We start from the raw sequence: 8,296 nt of genomic DNA, 5'->3' as shown, positions 1-8,296 counted from the left end.
TTGTTTTGAGCTGATCAGCTTTTTTCATTAACCGATCAGATTAATCCAACAGCACAATATGACATCTTTATTGTTAAACATAATCTCACTCCTGGACATCTATTTCTTTCCTGTGGCTGTAATGCATCTATTCCACCAACCAGTCAGTCAGTCTCATCAGAGAAGTATGTTAGAGCGGTGCAGGACATGCATGAGAACTGTAAGACAGTGGTGAGGTGTGCTGTAGGTGTGACAGAGGAATTCAAGGTGGAGGTGGGACTGTATCAGGGGTCAGCTCTGAGCCCCTTCTTGTTCACTATGGTGATGGACAGGCTGACAGACGAGGTTAGACAGGAATCTCCATGGACTATGATGTTTGCAGATGACATTGTGATCTGCAGTGAGAGCAGGGAACAGGTGGAGGAGAAGCTAGAGAGGTGGAGGTTTGTCCTGGAAAGGAGAGGAATGAAGGTTAGCCGCAGTAAGACAGAGTACATGTGTGTGAATGAGAGGGACCCAAGTGGAAGAGTGAGGTTACAGGGAGAAGAGATCAAGAAGGTGGAGGATTTGAAGTACTTAGGGTCAACAGTCCAGAGCAATGGAGAGTGTGGAAAAGAGGTGAAGAAGCGTGTACAGGCAGGATGGAACGGGTGGAGGAAAGTGTCAGGTGTGATGTGTGATAGAAGAGTTTCAGCTAAAATGAAAGGAAAGGTGTACAAAACTGTGGTGAGACCAGCGATGTTGTTTGGTCTAGAGACAGTGTCACTGAAGAAAAGACAGGAGACAGAGCTGGAGGTAGCAGAGATGAAGATGCTGAGGTTCTCTCTGGGAGTGACCAGGAAGGATAGGATCAGGAATGAGTACATCAGAGGGACAGCACATGTTAGAGGTTTTGGAGATAAAGTCAGAGAGGCCAGACTGAGATGGTTTGGACATGTCCAGAGGAGAGATAGTGAATATATTGGTAGAAGGATGCTGAGTTTTGAACTGCCAGGCAGGAGGCCTAGAGGAAGACCAAAGAGGAGGTTTATGGATGTAGTGAAAGAGGACGTGAAGGTAGTTGGTGTGAGAGAAGAGGATGCAGAAGACAGGGTTAGATGGAGGCAATTGATTCACTGTGGCGACCCCTGAAGGGAAAAGCTGAAAGGAAAAGAAGGAGTCAGTCTCAGCAGAGTTATCGGTCACCAACACCACCAGTGTCCAGAAGACTATGGATTTAGTTGCCTGCCACTCAGGGCAGATGGCTGTTTTTCTCACTCTCCCTGAAAGTTTTAAGGGGCAAAGACTTTTTGACAGGCTAATTATCACATATCATCTGCATATCTTTATCTCATTCACCTATGTCTGTTGATTAAAGTGTGTTCACCATCCAGATGGCCTATCAGCCTTAACTTGAGCACAACAAAGTGCTGGTCCACAGAGTGTGCCGTCTGTTGGAGGCTGAAATTAAACTTTTTGTTCTATTGTCCATTATCTCACAATCTTAGATAAGGTGGTTCCCTTTAACTATTTAAAGAACGCCCATATTTATTTTCTGTGTCCGTGTGATTTAAAGTTCTGCACGTTAACAGGTAAAGTGTTTCATTCAGATCAGCTGGATTTAGGTGCCTGCTGCTAATGTGGGAGGGCAAATTATTATATGTTGATGCAAAGTCTGTGCCTCAGATGTGTCTGGGTTGTGTTTTTATATCTGTAATATTTAGGGATGTTCATATCCAGGTTGGTATTGTTTCATGTGTGGAGATGTGTTGCGTTCAAAGCACATCCAGGTCGAACCTGTTGGCATACAGCTTTTTAAAAATCAAATATTTACTTACTGTAACATGACAAAACCTGTTTGGGATATGTTTGGAGTGGTTTGATGAGTGATTCTGATAAGAGGTACATTTGTTTATACTCAAAGGAAGGGAAAAACATCATGCTTGACTCTACTAAAATCGAAAGTCACACATGACAAAAAAGTTTTTTCCTTTATTAAATTTACTTAAGGTGTTATTTTCTGGCAATGAAGCCACTTTACCATCATAAGTACAAGAGTAAGATTTACATTTATTCAACTTTTTTCCAATTTTTAAAATCAACCTATATTTATGTACAATGTGTAAAACATTCATTTTAAAATTTGCAGCTTTTACTCTGATTTTTTAAATACAATCACCCAAGTAACTTGTAAATAAAGGTATCAAATACAGCTCACAACTATAGTAATCCTCTCGTCTTCAGCCATATACCAAACAGACGGGTCATGGGTTATGCTGGAGCCTATGTCAAAAGCTGAGACATGCCACATGGAGAACCTACAAACACATGCAAGAATATGCAAACTCTGCACAGAGCAGGACTCGAACCCAGAGCCGCCTAGCTGTGTGGCAACAGCTACCCACTGCACCACCGTGGTGCCCTACAACTAATCAGTCTAGCTTAATTTTAATCATGATGGTTTACAAACAAGTTCTTCTAGAAGTTCTTCTTTTAGATATGATCATACATTTCTTGACATTTAGTACTACTAAGGTATGACTCATGCAATGATTCTAAAAATGAAAAAAAAAAACTCCTAACATAGTTTGGAGGCCTTAAGAATTGTCTAAGAAAAACAATTTTGATGACACAACATGATGGTGCTCACATTGCCCTTAACCACCACGACATGAGAGAAACACAAACTCCGTGACCACACAGAGTGTAGACTTTTATTCCAAGGATACATTTAAGAATAAAGAGAAATGGAGAGAACAAACCTGTCTAGCTTTGTCAAACCAGGAAGACGGTTTCTGATTGGTCGACAGGGCATTCCCAACATGACAACACAATGTAAATCAGATTTATCAGATTTATTTTTATTTTGCTGATCATGTTTTAAAGACAGACACAGAAAGTCAAACCTATAAGAGGATGAGATATGCAGCCATCATTGGAACAGGATATTATATTTCACACATGTAGTATGTATCATTGATCTAAGAGTTAATTACATATGTGTTGAACGAGGCTAACTTTTTCTCATCCCTGGTGTCTGATGGGTAATGAGACAGCTACAGACGGTCTCATTAGGTATGATGATGTTTTTCACCTGCTGCCTGCAGTCTAAGATCACTGTATTTCAGTTTGTGTCTCAGAGCATAGTTTATATGTTCTCTACATGTTGATTATTGACAAAGGTTTTAACAAGAGTCTGTTTTTCTATCAACTTCTCTCTAAATCAAACTGACTATTAAAACCAGTCAAAACAGTGAATAAAGTACCTTCAATAATCATCGTCTGTCCGACTCTCTCCAGGAGACACAGCACACCTGGTTGAGCTGACGTAACGTTACCTCAGCTTCTTTTGGTTAACTTAACATCCAGATGTCCAGTTACTAAAAGATTTTATTCAGTTAAAATATTCAGAGTTAGTCATGGGCATGTGATTTGAAACAGTAAGGAGTCAACCGGTTATTTGATCGTCCGGCCGCTGAGCCGACAACCGATGCTTGTGAAAAAACTCTGCGTCTCGCTCTCCTCTTTCCATTCCCTTTGCTGTTTTGTGCTTTTCTCTCACTCTCTTCCCTCTTCCTTCTCATCCGTCACTTCATCTGCCCCCCTCGCAGTCATCCCCAGGACAACTATTAATCAGAGGCAGAAATGATAGATGTTTTGCTCACCAGCAATGCAGTCTATTTTGCCTAAGTACAAACAGTAGATGTGCTGTGCATACTCATTTCAGTAAAAAAAAAAGAAGAAGAAGACACAATCGCTCAAAAGAACGCATATTCTCACATTTACAAACACACACACACACACACACACACAAACACAGACACACACGCACGCTCATCCTCTCCTCTTAACAGCCCCCGCCACATTGCTACAGAATCAAGACTTAAACACAACAGATTCAGCTCAGTGTGTTTGTCCTCTTCTTGTGTGTGAGAGTCCGGGTATTATGGTGTGTCAAAGCCCCTTACAGCTCCTCCAGCACAATTATGATCATGCAGTGCAAAGAACAATGTGGTCATTGTTGGAGAAAGAATACCTTAGAGAAGCTCGAACTAAACGTACTGATGGGTTTGAGGCCTGCAATAATAAATACATTATAATGCACTCCAAATTACTTCAACCCATCGATAAACGTTATTGACGATTTCATCAAACAAATATACTGATTGTTAGTTTTCATTCACAGTGAACGACACATTAACGACCACTCACTGAAGCTCTTCTCTGGTTTTGACGTCATTGGCAGTGTTTGTCGTTTTTAGAAAGAGTGAAATTTCAGATGACCAGTGCGTAGCCTCAGATCATCAGACAGGCCATTTTAGACTCAGTGATGACTGAGCTTAACGTGAAATATTGGACAATTAGACAGCAAAACACTGAGAAAAAGCTCTTTCTATTTCCTATAAGGCCACAAGGATGGACCATGCTGACACGCCAGTTTGGGAATTGTTGGCATGCCTGACAACATGACTTTACCCTGGAGTTTTTGCAGCAACATTTGTTGTTGCCCTCTTTCATTGGCCATTTTGCTAAGCCAGCACATTGAGTCTACAGCAAATCAATCAATTCAGTCCATCCCCATCTCCTTATTTTCCACAGACATCATAGATCCAAAACATAAAACTGCGTCAATGATGTTTGTTCTCTAAGTACTTAATGAGGAAGCTTAGTCATGTTTCATTTTATCAAATTCACAAATAAAGATTGTTGGCCAACATGTCCACACAAGAGTGTTGCTGTGTGATGGACACACAGTATGGCCTTTGCAATGTGTGGAAATGTGAATTTTAACAGAAAATATAAATTCACACAGGGTACAGCACTGATTCATTGGTATGTCAGAAGAGAAAAAAAAAATTATTTTGAGGCTCTCCTTTGTAACTTCAATAAATGCTTGGCAAAAAAAATGACTCATAGCTCCACATAAGGACAAGATTTTTTTTTTTATTGTCCAAAAGTGGTATAAACTGTGAGGTGAGGTGAGGTGTTTGAGGTGGTGATCACGATGTGATGTCAGAATCTCCACCTCTCAGTTCTATACTGCCTCACATGAGGTGGGAAGTTGGAGGGCTTTGGATCAGCGCTTGTGTGTGTGTGTGTGTGTGTGTGTGTGTGTGTGTGTGTGTGTGTGTGTGTGTGTGTGTGTGTGTGTGTGTGTGTGTGTGTGTGTGTGTGTGTGTGTGTGTGTGTGTGTGTGTGTGTGTGCGTGTGTCAGTTTGGCATGACTAATGAGGATTTTGTTGGAATAAAGAGGCGTATCAGAGCCACCATGTTGGCCATGAGGGAGGCTCAGTCGTAGCGACATGATTCCTCTGCCAGTGATTGACTGAGAGAACACGGCCCAATCCTGAAGAATGCTTTGCTCACTGGCTGCCTGCCTCCCTGGCTGGCCGGATGACTGGGAATTAATTGAATGGTCCACTCAATGTGCAAGAATATAACACATGCTGTATGTGTCAAGAAGTGTCAGTTTAATGTTTGGGATGGGGGATGGGAGGAGCAGAGGAGTAGCAAGATGGAGAACAACATGACCCGCTGATTTATAATAGACTCAAATTATGGATATTTTAAAAATATATGTATCCTTAGGATTTAAAAATAAACCACTGTGTCCATCAGCTAATTTCCTGGGGTGTTTTGTGTCAGAATATGAAGATGTATTTTGTTCCTCATTTGCCTTTAATAATTGTCATATTTTTTCAATTCTTAAAGAAAAACCCAAAGGGGTATAAAAAGAAAACCCCCAAAATATAATGAACAAATATAGTGCATGACCCAATCTAAATATTCCCATTTTCAATAGCCCTTTGCGTGGACTGTGGTATTATGGTTGCAGCCGTCTGGTTGTAAAATTAGCCACATTATTTTCAGCATCAAGCAGCAAAAGCAACCTCCAGTCAAAGAGCTGCAGATGTTCGGTGAGGACGTGCTGGACTCTGCAGAGCCCTGAAGCTGCAAAGAGCCATTCGACTGCTGATTCAAAGGACGCTGAAAATCTGGAGAATCAAGATTTTTTTCACTTGGACATTTGGTTTAAAGTTTGCACCATATTTATGTCCTATTTAGACTTTATAATTAAAATAACTGGAGGCAAAGAAAACAGATTACTGTAAATAATTAACAGACTGTAACACCACAAACCGTTTTTATAACATCTGTTAAACCGAACAGAAAATAATATCCTGATATATTAAACTGTAATGAGACATTTCTAATTTGGAGAGCAAACAATAAACCACAATGAAATATCTCTCTGTAAACACTCTCCACGCTTTAAGGGCAGCGTCATTTAGATAACAGCAACTTTGCAAGAATTAAAGGTGATTTTCCTGCTGTCCGAAATATGTTGTGTGTGATTCTATTGTGAAAAAGTCTTGTTCTCCGCTGGAATCAGCATTCAACCCACGGATGTCCTGCTGGCGCTATTGTTATGATTGATGACATCACTTACACCGATATGTCCCAGACGCTGTGTCTACCTAGACTGCTGTTGGTTTATTCCAAATTCATAAAGTTTGATTATCTAACAGAAAACGTTATCGGCACTAAATGACCTGTGGCATGTAAAAAAAGTTTTATGCAAATCTCTCTTTAAAATCTTTATTTAAATGGTTGCCCCTAGCATTTCACAGTGTGGAAGAAAGCAAAATGAAAATAAGTGGTTTTCCCATTTACGGGGATGTATTCAAAATTCATTGGTTTCCTCTTTGGTGCAAAGCACACTCTATTTTCAAGTTCAAATTTCTTTTGTACTTTAACCATAAGTGGAAAAATGTTTTCTTTTTTTTTTAAAAGCCATTTCTTGCTTTGTTACAATATTGAAAAATATGGTGAAAAACCCTCACATTTTATCTGGATTCACTGAAAAACTTTGTAGGTTCTTCTTTTTCAACACAACCAATCCTCCCACAAAGTTCCATGACATCCACCCAGTCCAATTTGTTTAACATGTGCTATAAAAGTACTCTGAAATGCATCAACTACCACAACAGACCCGGAGTAAAATATATAGACATAAAATAATAAAGAAGGTATCAAAATATCAAAATAAAGTACTCTTCATATTTAAACTGGAAGTAGGCTGCTGTGTTGAGTTTATTGTAAGAATTAAGTAATAATCAACATAGTTAAACATCACATGTAATAAGTCAGCAGTCAGCAGCACCACCTTTAGTGTGTAGATTAAATAAGATCTCCTGCTGTGGCTGCCTTTAAACAGGCACCAGTGGGCCAACATTAAAGACGGTAAATAATATGCTTAATTGTTTTTTTGTGGTTGGCTGATGGATATCTCAGAACCACGATGGGGGACATAGACTGCAGCTCGCACAAAGAATCAATGAGTCAAACGACCATTTTAAAGAACGCATTCTCTCTGCTGCTGGGGGATGAAGAGGAGGCTGGCAGGTTGATCATTCTGATAACTAAGCTCTCTACACCCCCGAAAATCACCTGCTTTATTTATTTAGGGCACTCATTTTTCCCAAACTTTGTTATCCTTCTAACAAATTATTAATCAACTTTTTTTTACATATTTGGCTACGGCTACAGATAATATCGAGGTTTTCACTCATCTGCCATCGATGTGTCCATGCACATATGGATTTTGTCATCATATCCACTCAACCTTTATCAATTAAATGTACTTCTAAGACACAATCAAGCTAGATTCTCCTCCTATAATGACTCACTCATCCATGACCTCATTTAAATGGCGACAAGTCAAGCTCCTCAAAATCAGTCAAGCATTATGGACCCCGCAAACAACCTGGATATCTTGGAAAAGCTTGAAGTGAGCCAATAATGTGGAGAGTATCAATAATGAGGGCACAAACCTACACTAGACAGTGGAGCGCTCCTCAATATGCCAGGATTTGTCCAAGTAGATAAATCATAAATAATTGCCCAGTTCTTCCAGCATTTCCCGGCCACATTGAAAGGAGATGAGCCACAACACAATGCTATCAGACATCAGTCACTTCTCAGCCTTCATGGATCGGTGGCTGAAACAATAGGGAACACAGGGTAATTGTTTACTATGATATTTGGAGAAAAGATTGTGCTTCTCACTTCCGAATCCAGACATCAGTTTAGTTAATGGCAGAGATAATATGATTCTATACACAGTACATATACGATATATACTGTATACAGTAAACACACACACACACACACACACACACACACACACACACACACACACACACACACACACACATATATATATATATATATATATATATATATATATATATATATATATATATATATATACACACACACACACACACACACACTTATATATATACATACACACACATATATATATACAGTATAT

This window comes from Antennarius striatus, chromosome 7 (assembly GCF_040054535.1).
Source record: "Antennarius striatus isolate MH-2024 chromosome 7, ASM4005453v1, whole genome shotgun sequence".
NCBI lineage: Eukaryota > Metazoa > Chordata > Actinopteri > Lophiiformes > Antennariidae > Antennarius > Antennarius striatus.
This window is presented reverse-complemented; position numbering follows the sequence as displayed.